Below are 11,499 nucleotides of genomic sequence, written 5' to 3' on the forward strand. Positions count from 1 at the left end.
CTCTCTCTCTCTCTCTCTCTCTCTCTCTCTCTCTCCCCCTCCCTCCCTCCCTCTCACCCTCTCTCCCTCTCTGTGGATTCAAAAAAGTGGATATTGATAACTTAATTCTCTGCGATATCATTAAATTAATACTCCAGTACCTACAAATCATTATTATTATATGAATGGAAAGGAAAAGTAAAGTCGGTATTCAATAATTCCCGTTTTAGATCGACAATTTCTGTAGCAAAGGCGAGACTAATGCGGGATTACTTTGTTTAATATTCATTATTTCACTAATCTCTTGGTGCACTCAGGCAATTAAATTTTGTATCGTTCGTAAGTAGTCCTCTCACTCTCATCTTTTATCGATGTGATATGAATTCAGAATATCTCACTCACACTATAATTTTCAGACAATGGTTCTGATCACCTTTCGATGCAAAGTGCGGTATATTCTGATAAATTCTTGTTTTTTCTTTCCATATTTCTTTCGTTGAAGACTATTGGAGATGCATTCCAAGCGAATTAAAATCCTGATAAGTAAAAAGGATATTTATGAATCCTTCATGAAACAAACGTAGATTAATTAGTGAGAATAAATTGTAAAAATTCTACAGTTTTAGTTTAAGGAGAAAAAAGGGGATTCATCTCCTCTGAAATGAAACACAGGTTTCCCAGCGTATAGTGATTTCAATATTTGATCCATATCTCAGGGTTCTAACCTATCTCTCACACACTTGGTATTCTTCACCGGAAATGAAAATGTTTCTGTGCCTTTCGCCCTGGTACATTTGAGTTTTATTTGCTCGATCCTCACCGCCAGACTAAATCAACAGTAATCGATTTCAATATCGTTCGATTATCAAAAAAAATTCATCGCTACCTCGTGTGTCACGGAGCTCCAGAACAATTCCTCAGTTTATGAAAATTGCAGATGACTGTTCCGTTTCGCAATATAATATTTTGTTAGATCGAGAAAAATTAGGGAAACAATTTCTCTGTTTCTTCAATTTTAATCATTTGCCAGGAAATATTTATTTTTGTTTCGTGGATTCCTTACCTGTGAAGTGCTCCGCACATCTGAAAATTTCTAGCAATTTGGGGAGTTGTGAAATAATTAGAGAAGTGATCAAGGCAAAATTTCAATTTATTGATTAACATGTACTATTAATGCGAGATGCAGAATTTATTATCGAGATTTATCGTACGTTGTGCTAATAATTAAATCGGATGGGAGAGAGAGAGGTCTACCTTACTTTTATTCGATTTTGAATTGAGATAGTTATATTTCGATTTCTAAAAAAAAAGGGAAAAAATAAGATTTTGATGTTTTCGCCAGATTAATAGTAGTAAAAAACAAATTTTACTCACTCACGTTTAGGTCACTCCAAGATAATAATGCAATAATTCAAAATTGTTCGAGTGTTTGTAATTTCAATTTGTACACATTGAATTTTACATGAATTTGTTTCTCACTAACTTAATTTCAAGTTAATTCAATTTCACACCAAATCAGTTTTTCGCAAACTCAGTTCCGAGCTCAGTTGTCTACAATAATTAAAACGAGGAAATTTTCACTGAAGGTGAAACTCAGTGATAACACTGACTATTTGGTATTTTAATAAAATTTCAGTGTTTGTATTTTTCACTCGCGAGGCACATAACAAATAATTTTGTACTTTGTCAACCGTTCCGTGTCATGGTACTTAGGATTTCGGTCACGCACCGAGCAGGTGGATAAACTGATTCCGGAAAACAATCGCGAAAACCTTAAGGAGTAGATCTCGTTGATATGCACGATTTCGCAGCCAAGATGATACTGATTTTTAATGGCGGATCTTGTTGGTTTTTGCTGTTCTTGCTGACTAGTGGATTCCGTGTGGAAAGTTTCCAGCAGAACGGTCCCAGGCTTTTTACTCGCGCGAAACGATTGACTTCCATTTGACTTTGAAGTCAGCATTAGTCGTCAACAAAACGACGACGTGTGGAAGAATTTGAAACCGAACGGATGAGCTCAATTCATATAATTTCCTTTTTCAATTTTTTGTCTTTGATTTTAATTCAATTTTCAAATTCTCCAAACATAACAATTTATTAATTTTCTGCACCCAGAAAAAAGTTTTTCTTAAAATCAAATAATAATCTTTGTTAGAAATTTTCTACCTATTTTAAGAATATTTTTGTTACAAATTAATAAACTTGTTTACTTCTTTCACGAAACAAGATTTAATTATATTAAACAAACAATTTATTTATATCAAATAGATGATTTTTTCAAATCGAATGAACATTATTTTTATTTCAATTAAATAGTTTTCTTATTTTAAGAAAATCATATTTTCATGTATTTTGTGAAAGAATTTCAGAAGAGTATTTCAACATAACATTTCTGAGGTATGTGGAAAAAGGTCGTATGACCCTAATCCAGAAAATGTGCAGTCTGGACGATTTGAGCTCTCTAGAATCATTCTGATTCAATTTTTGGTAACACTTTGCACTCCCGTATATACGACATTTTTTTACCACTGTCTCCTTGATAGTGAAAGTATGGAACAAAAATTTCTTCCTCCCCCCTTCCCTTAAATGGCTTACGTAATGTATGTACAGCCTTTAATAATTATTGCATATTTTTTATTCACTCTTATTCGAATTTATTACCATCTTAAAGTGATAATAAATTATTAGTATCAAATATATATTTATTTAGTTCACTGAACAAATTTATTTGAATCAAATTAAGATTTATTGATAGGAAAAACATTTATTTAATGTAACAAAACTTCGAATAAAATTTTTTGTTTTATTTGAAAAAACTTCACTTAGTACTATTTAAATAAACTTATTTATTTGATTTGAATAAACTTTATTTGAGTCAAATAAATCATTTATCTGGATGTGAAAAAGTTCTCAATTATTCAAAATTATTATTTAAATCGTTCATTTTATAACATTTTCAGAGATATGTCAACTCGAATTGTGAATTTCATACTAAATTGTCGCTTGAATATTTCCCGAGGTTTTACAGTCGTTTTGACACAACTTAAATTTTGAAAATGAGAATCTGAAATAAATTTTAAACGAAAGACTGTTTTGATCGGAAGATGGCGGCGTGAGGTGGGCATGTGCCCAACGGGAAGAGAAAAATTCCTAATTTCGGGGTAAAAGAGGAAGTAATAATTGAAAAAAGTGGTTAAGGGGAGGCTATTTATATTATTGGTAGTGATAGTGAAAATGGAATGTTTTTCCGAAAAATCATGAGAAGTGGAGAGATAGAAGAGGAAAAAGTGGCAGTTGGATAAGCAAGGTTAGGTTGAACAACATGACCACGAGGCAAAAGCGACACATCAGAACAGAGTGTCGAACAACGCAACAGAAACATATAGAAAGATAATCCAATAGAAGCGCAAGTAATCGGAGAGAAATAACGAGAGATGAAAGACGGAGGCAGAAGATATAAGGCAGAGCGTGAATTATAGAAAATTATCAACAATAAGTGACATAGTTGGTGGAAGGAAGACCAGATGTAGTGGCTAGGAAACGGACACGCAGAGAGGCGGCATTACGAAGGTAGTGGGAGAAGGATGCAGATATGGAAGAGAGACAGAAATGGAATAGAGGCTGAACACGCATACACAGAGGCTAAGACCAGATAAAAGAATTTACGTCCACTATAAATGAAGAGGAAAGTAAGAGCTAGAGGAAGTGATGGCTGTGATGGATATGATGGAATGACAACTTTTGGTCAGTGAGGGAGGCTTGGAAACAGCGAGTGGAGTAGCGTGACGTCGGAAGACATGGGCGATGCAGAGGGAGCCGAATCAGTGGCAGGATGGGACATCGAAAACGGACACGTCTGCAGCATTTGTCATTGTTGCCAATTCGCGAAAATTTTCTTAAATTTCGTCGCGATGCCTTAAAAATGTTTCTTAATATATTATTCATTTATTAAGTGCTTTCTTACTCGTGAATCGCGGGGAGGGGAGTGACGATGGCATAGGTCCGCACTGTTTTCTGGCAATATCTGTTTGTCTTTAGGTATTCTGCATGTTGGCTACATTTAGGTTAATACCTGAAGCAATTTTTGTATTTTTTTATTTATCTATTCATGTTATTATTGTGTTGAGAAGGAGAGGCTTGTGTAGGTGTAAAACAGTAATTGTAGCACCAATGAAATAAAATTCTAATTCTTGTAAACGAAAATTGAAATAAATAAAAATATTTTGACTGAGGTCGTGCTTAATTGTCAGTCTAGTATTATTGGTAATAATTAATTCAGTAGTGGCAAAATAACACAGAGTCTTATGAAAAAATTAATTTTTCGAGATCAGAGAGAAGATGAAAGTGTAGAAAAATATATAAAAAAAAAAAAAATTTTTTTGTGCCCAATACGAAAATTATCGTCAGTGTCAAACATTTGTGATAAATAATTTGTGTTTCTGGGTACCCCGAAAGTACAGGATCCCCTGGTGAAATGAGCAACTATTGTTTAAGAAAATAATTGTGGAGAGAATATGATGGATTAATTTTTTATTCTCGTTAAAGTTAGAATTTATGTAGGAAATTGTCAATAATGAATCATTTTTTTGGGCATTTTAAATTCATTTTTCTTCGCTACACTCAACGACTTACGTGGAATTTGGACATACTACTTTTTGTCATTCCGATCGTAAGACAGCTCTTCACTGCTTACAGCGGAAATGACAAAAAATACTGTTCGATACACGACCGTCAAGAACTTTTCTGCCTCATATGATTACAGAACTCACGTTCGGCTCGTCCTGTAACTTCATATTCGCCAGAAAAGGTCCTCAAGACCTAGTATCGAAATATACTATTAAATCCCTCATTGACTGTCGCTTACTTCAGTTTCTCACTCCGAAACTGTGGCAAATATCCGAAATGTCGTAACAAAGAGACCCTTTGTACTCCCGTTAGACAGACGCAGTAAGTTGGTTGGTTCACATGCTCGAGCTCCCGGGTTCAAAACTCAGGTGGGTAGAATGATGCTATCTAACCGTTTTAAACTCTTAATCAGATTTCGCAGGATACTCAAAATTGAGTCAGAACGATGTTCAATAATGATTTAAAAAAAAGACCCTTTGTACTAAAATATACGCACAGTGAGTGACGTGCTGTAGTGAGTCAGTGTGTGCACGTCTGAGAAAATTTCGAGAACAGTTCTGCTTTACTCATCCGTCAGAAATGCACCCACCATCCAATATTCAACTTCAGTTATATCCACTTAGACGAGCCAAATTAATTCTATCTCGTGGAATATTTAAATGATTTCAATTATTATAATTGTCGTGAATTCAAATCAATTAAAATCCGGTTGAAAATCGAATCATATCTGTTTTAATGAATAATTAATACAATCAACAGTTGTTGAATGATTTCAATTCCAATTCATTAATAATGACGTAATTAGCTGCAAATATCAACATTGAAGATGAAATGTACATTATCCTAAATGAAATGTTTCTATATAAAAACATGCCACGTGGATGTCCGCATGAAAAGGGACCACTTTGTCGATTCTCGTTTTCGAGATATTCATTTTTTTGTTTCAGCAATGGCCGTTCACACCAATGTTAAATTGTTTTTTTTTTCTTCCCCAGCGACGTCCTTTCTTATCTTAAAAGGATCATAACTGCATTACGACCAAGTGGTCCCTTTTCATATGGACACGTCCCCAAAAAACAAATTATGTCAATCCGTCGTGGTTTGATCAATCTGAAATTTAAAAACTTAATCCATTGAACTGCCAAACTGCGATCCGTAAATGTAAACCAAGATTTAATTAAACATGGACTCATTGTAAACATCTGAAAATTATCATTAAGAAGAGGTTCACCTCGGGCAACCAAATTTTGCGTTTCTCGAGAAAAAAACTTCAAAAACACTATTTTTCCCGTGATTTTTTCTCAGGAATCCGATTTTGTAGGTCAAATTCATCTCAGACCGCTAAAAAGTAGAGATTGGAATTTTTTCTAATCGAAAAAACAACTTTTGAAAAATCCCTAACGTATTTTTTTAAATAGTTTTTTCTATATGATGACAAATTTTTGCTCCTTAATCATGTACGGAAAAAATGTAGCTATGTGAATTTTTGGGCAGAAGCACGCTGGCAGATTCTGCATTCCGGAGAGGAGCTCTCTCAGTTATAGAGTAAAACAAGGCTAGGTAGATGCATGAGAACCATTAAACATCGAGTTTTATAGATTAATTGGACGGTAAATAATATTTAAAAAATTTTTTCCTCGAAAACCAAAAAAGTTTTTTTCTCGGGGTGAACCTCCCCTTAAACAACCAATCCCATCAAAATATCTGAAGTATCACCTTAGTTTGAACAAATCATTCAAACTTGAGAATAACCTGAGTGAATAATTCAGTAATTCAGAAGTATCGTTAACGCGATGTAACAATGGCTAAATCAACAAATGTGAAACTGAATGAATTCAACATTAATTTCTGTTCACTACCAAAAACCTTTAACTGAATTTCTCAGTAAGATTGCAAACCCATCGATTTAAAAACGACTCGCTTTTTCTCAAAAACTATTAGATCCATCGAGTTGAAATTGTGCGCAGAGTTAGTCCTCATGAAGACGGATAAATTTACAAAATTTGGAATTTTTCGGAATTACTTTAGACACTTAATCACTCAATTCTTAAAAAATTGACCATCGAGAAGGTGACGGCGGACATGCTTACATTCAGACATGGTCGCCAAACTTCGTATTTTTACGTTTCAGATAATTCTACATCATCGCCAATCAACATTAGAGAATGTCAAAATTGGACGATTACAATGCTTCCATTCAGAAGCAAAAGCGAACAAATGTTCTCCATGAAGTTCGTCGCATTCATCAACAACTCCGGAAACGTTAAAGACAAGTTAAATTGATTTATCCTGATAATGTTACGTAGCACCCATCCAAAACACGCAGTAATAGTCGATCACGAACAAAGTTCTTGCATTCACGTTGACAAAGTTATGTGAGACGACTCAGAGCCATTACATATAGGTTGAGTGCACGCGGTCTGACGACTTAATGGAGACGATGTGCGCAGCTGCACCAACAACGCCGGTACTTACCTACGACCTTCTCCACTTGGTTCACTTTATGTCTAGCTCCTTCACTCGGGCGAGTCTCTATCTCTCTCAATTTCCTGCTTTCACTCATCCCGCGTTCATTTACCCTTCCTCCGATCCACCAGTCCCCCAATAATTCAATCAAATTTTATGGAGTTTACCCGGGTATGAAGTACATACCGTAATATATGACCTATGTTACATTGAAACATAAATAGTGACCAACCCTACCGAAACCGTGGTTTACTGTAATTTAGTTGCAAATATGCGTTCAACTTCACGCAATATTTCACCATGAATGTATAAATTATGGAATAGGAAAGTGGATTCCAGGAGTTCGGGGTAACGATGCCCCAGGGAGTTTTGGGTCGAGTCAGAAGTGAAATAGTCAATGTTGAGTGAAAAGTATAATTTCAATTATGATAAAACTACAGTTGGGAAATTAATGGAACGGAACCAAAGAGAAGCACCAGCGGACTTCCCATTTGCTTTCGAGGAGTGCAGTCGATAGGTAGAGACGAGGAGAAGCAATTCAAACATTTCCAGTATCCTGTGCGCAGCAGCTCGAGTTAGGAAAAATTTTAATGAAAAGTATCAGCGCGATTGGGGAAAAATATTGCAATGTTAACTATAAATTGCTTACTTCCAATTTTAGTAAGTGCAATTGAAAGGAAGCCATCCCTCATTCTCTTTCTGGGAATTAAAAATTCAGTGTTACTTTCTTTGTGGGGGGTCCCTCTTTTTTAAAAGGATGGTCTGTCAAACATATAATGTGGAATTTTTGTCACAAAATCAGCTGTTTAATTGCACCATTTCCAGGGAATAGAACAATAAATGACTTCGGAGTAGCAATTTTCCAGGTACACTGGTAAAAAATTATTCCTGAAATTTCATGCAAGAAACCTCAAAATTTTTAACGATGACTAATTCGCATGAAATTTTCACATATGGTGACACTCAGATATACGTTTATTTCTACAATATTCATTCAAATTTGATTTTTCAGGTCCATATGACAAGAACAATTACTGAAAGTGGTGAAAATTCAGAAATTTAAAGTAGTATAAACATAACTTGAATTTTGAAGATTAAAATCTGAAATAAATTCTAAACGAAAATGACTATGAATAGAAACATTCTGGTTGAGTTTGTACTCAATCGGAAGTCTAGTAGTATTAATAATAATCAGGAGCAAAAAAAGCGCCCGTAAATATAACAAAAGCCAGTGCAAAATTAGCTTTAACGAAAATGCCATAGTCTTCATTTTTCGACGGTTTTTTATAATTATTCGTTGAAATGATTGGTGAATTATTCAAATGAATAATCTTCCTGGCCAACGAGTACTGCTCGAAACATGAGGATTATCTCTTCTCTCTCAACAAGTCTTTTTCCATGAAATTTCGATGACAAAAGTTGAAATGTGCGAATTATTTCTCTATGCAATTTTTATTACGGAAAAATTTCCCTGAAATGTCAACGAATTTTGTTATTGAGAATTCGCGATTTGATGAAAAAAATTAATGAAAACAGTAATTTGACTTGAAAATTTTCAATGAAAATCAATAGAAATCATAAATATTTAGAAGATGTACGGACACACGGACTGATAGACAGAAGTTCTGACGTACGAACAGACGGACAAACTTAATTTTCAGGAAAAAAATGGGAATTTTCATTTTTTAAATCTAACCGCTAATTGGCATGCCGTCTAGTACGTGGGCTCAATCTCCCAATAATGAAGAAAATGGGATGCCATCACGGCGGAAGTTCATTGAAAATCCGATCAAAATTAATTGCCTCTGTGGCAATTATTGCATATTTAGTGAAATTTCTCGAGCCACAATATTCAATTCCGTGGCACAACTAATAATAATCTCTGTGACGTTAAGAACATTTCAACGATCTTATGTCAAAACCGAAAATCCACTGATTTTACGGTGCTCCATGTTGAATTTTATTTAGATGTTTGTGAAAATTTCATTCAATTTTTCCAAACAAATCCAGAGAAAATAGTCATCCACATTTCAGGAAAAATTATGCCTGTAAGCAACATCACTTTTTCTAGTATTTCATTCTCCGTATACCCAAAAAATAAGAGGGCATGTAATGAATTCATATCTCCTCCCGCATTTGATTTCGAGTGATGAAATTGACCGGAATCGGTTGAACGATAGATGCTATAATCCTTTTTTTCATCTAACGCCTTCATATTTTTAGCGATAAGGCAATATTACCGAATCGATTACTCGATTCCACTCCATTCCAGAAAATGAATCCGATGGTTGGGTTGAAACTTGAAGAATTGTAACTTTTGTATTAGCTACGGGTCCGCAGACAATTTTAGGGGCTTTTTTCCTATCCCTGATAATAATTAAACTAGAAGTGCAAAAATAACAAAACTTTATGGGAAAATGTACTTTTCGATATGTACCAGAAATTTGACATGAAGAAATGGCTACACCCAAAAAAAAAGTACTGATTCAAGTCGACGTCGGTTTGATTCTGACCGATTTTCGGTTTGATTCAGACCGACTGACTCGGACTACACCAATCCGGACTTCGGGTCTGATATATGTCGAAAATCGGTTTATTTCAAGTAGAAACGGGTTATGCCGGCATCGGTTTGAATCAAACCAAAAAATCGGTCTGAATCAGGCCGAAAAATTGGTCTGAATCAAACCGAAAAAAATCGACTTGAATCAAACCGAAACATGGAGTGATTTACGCTGCAATTCTGGCTGTTCCAGGTAGATAGCCACTTGATTCTTGAAGTGGCTAGATAAATAGCCACTTGATTCTAGTCGATTTTTCGGTCTGATTCAAGTCGATTTTTCGGTCTGATGCAGACCGATTTTTCGGTTTGATTCAGACCGAATTTTCGGTGTGATTCACACACAGAAAAAAGTGCATTAGCTTTGGAAAAAAGTTTCTAAATTTTAGAAACCGTGGTTTCTAACCTTCAGGTTTCTGAAATCTAAAAACTCTTTTCCAAGTTTTAGAAAAAAATCGTGTAAAATTAATGATCAGAATTGAGATTAATTTTAAACCAAAATATACTTAATTTTAGAAGAAAATATTTTCTAAAATCTAGAAAATTGTTTCAATTTTTGAGAGGGAATTTCACAAAAATTTTAAAAAGGGGAATAGCGATATCCGAGGGGGGGGGGCTTGTAAAGAGGGTGGTTCTGCAGGGATGAAAGGTATGTGAAAAGTTTATGAAAGGGTGGGTTATCGTTGGGGTATTTGAAAAATATCTTCGAAACTACAGGGGGATGTGTATTAAGAATTTACAACCAAAAAAATTGAGTCGGTGAGTTTTTCTAAAATATTTAAGAAACTAAGGAAGATTGCTCATTTTTACTGAACAAGTGGGGGGTTTTCTTTGTTTTTCAATTTATTCAAATTTCAAAAATTTCAAAAATTTCAAAATTTTTAAAAATTTCAAAAATTTGAATTTCGACAAATTAAAACAAAATTGAGAAACACCCCCCCTTTTTCCGTAAAAATTCGTCATCTCCCTTCACTTCGGAGATATTTTGAAGAACCCACCAACTCAAATTTTTTGGTTATGATTTTTCAATGCACCCTCTCCCCAAAATTTTCGTAAAAATTCGCTATTGCCCTTAGTTTTGGAAATATTTTTAAAAAAATCACATACTCAATTTTTTTAGTTGTGAATTCTCAATTTACAACCCTCCCTTCTCTCCCTCTTTGTAAAATCTGAATGTTTACTGAATTCTTGATGTACACCCTCCTCCCCCCATGTATGAGGCTCGCCAAGGGGACCTCATCGACAATGTACATCGAGAATTTAGGAACAAATCGATTTGTATCAAACCAAAAAATCGGCTTGAATCAAACCGAAAATTCGGTCTGAATCAAACCGAAAATTCGGTCTAAATCAAACCGACAAATGGGTTCTTGATTCAGACCGATATTCTGGTTTGCATCTGTCCGAGTCCGACTTGATTCATGCCGTCAATTCGACATGAAACAAATCGATTCCCGGCATGATTCAGTCCGACTTGATTTAGACCGACTCTTTTTTAGGTGTGGGAGCTGGATAGCTCAGTTGGGAGAGCACCCGACTTCTGATCAGGCCTCTGCTTACCTATGCATGCACAATATGGTGGAACCTTGGTGCCACCCAAACTGAGCAACGCCGTCTCTTCGAGCGAAATTGCCTCAGAACAGCCCTAACACTATATCATTCCAAACACAGCAACTACCACAGAAGAGTCAGCAACCAACATCTATATGACGCAGCCGATATCCCCAGAGTTGACATTTTTATTCTCTGACTCACCAGGGACTACTACCTGAACCTAAAAAAAATTAAAAACAAGGTGCTCAACCAACTCAGCATCATAGATCCCACTGCTGTTTACCTAACTGCCCTCACGGGCTACCCTCAACCAGAGT

Source organism: Diachasma alloeum, unplaced genomic scaffold (genome assembly GCF_001412515.2).
Source record: "Diachasma alloeum isolate Michigan unplaced genomic scaffold, Dall2.0 Dall_scaffold_00406, whole genome shotgun sequence".
Lineage (NCBI taxonomy): Eukaryota > Metazoa > Arthropoda > Insecta > Hymenoptera > Braconidae > Diachasma > Diachasma alloeum.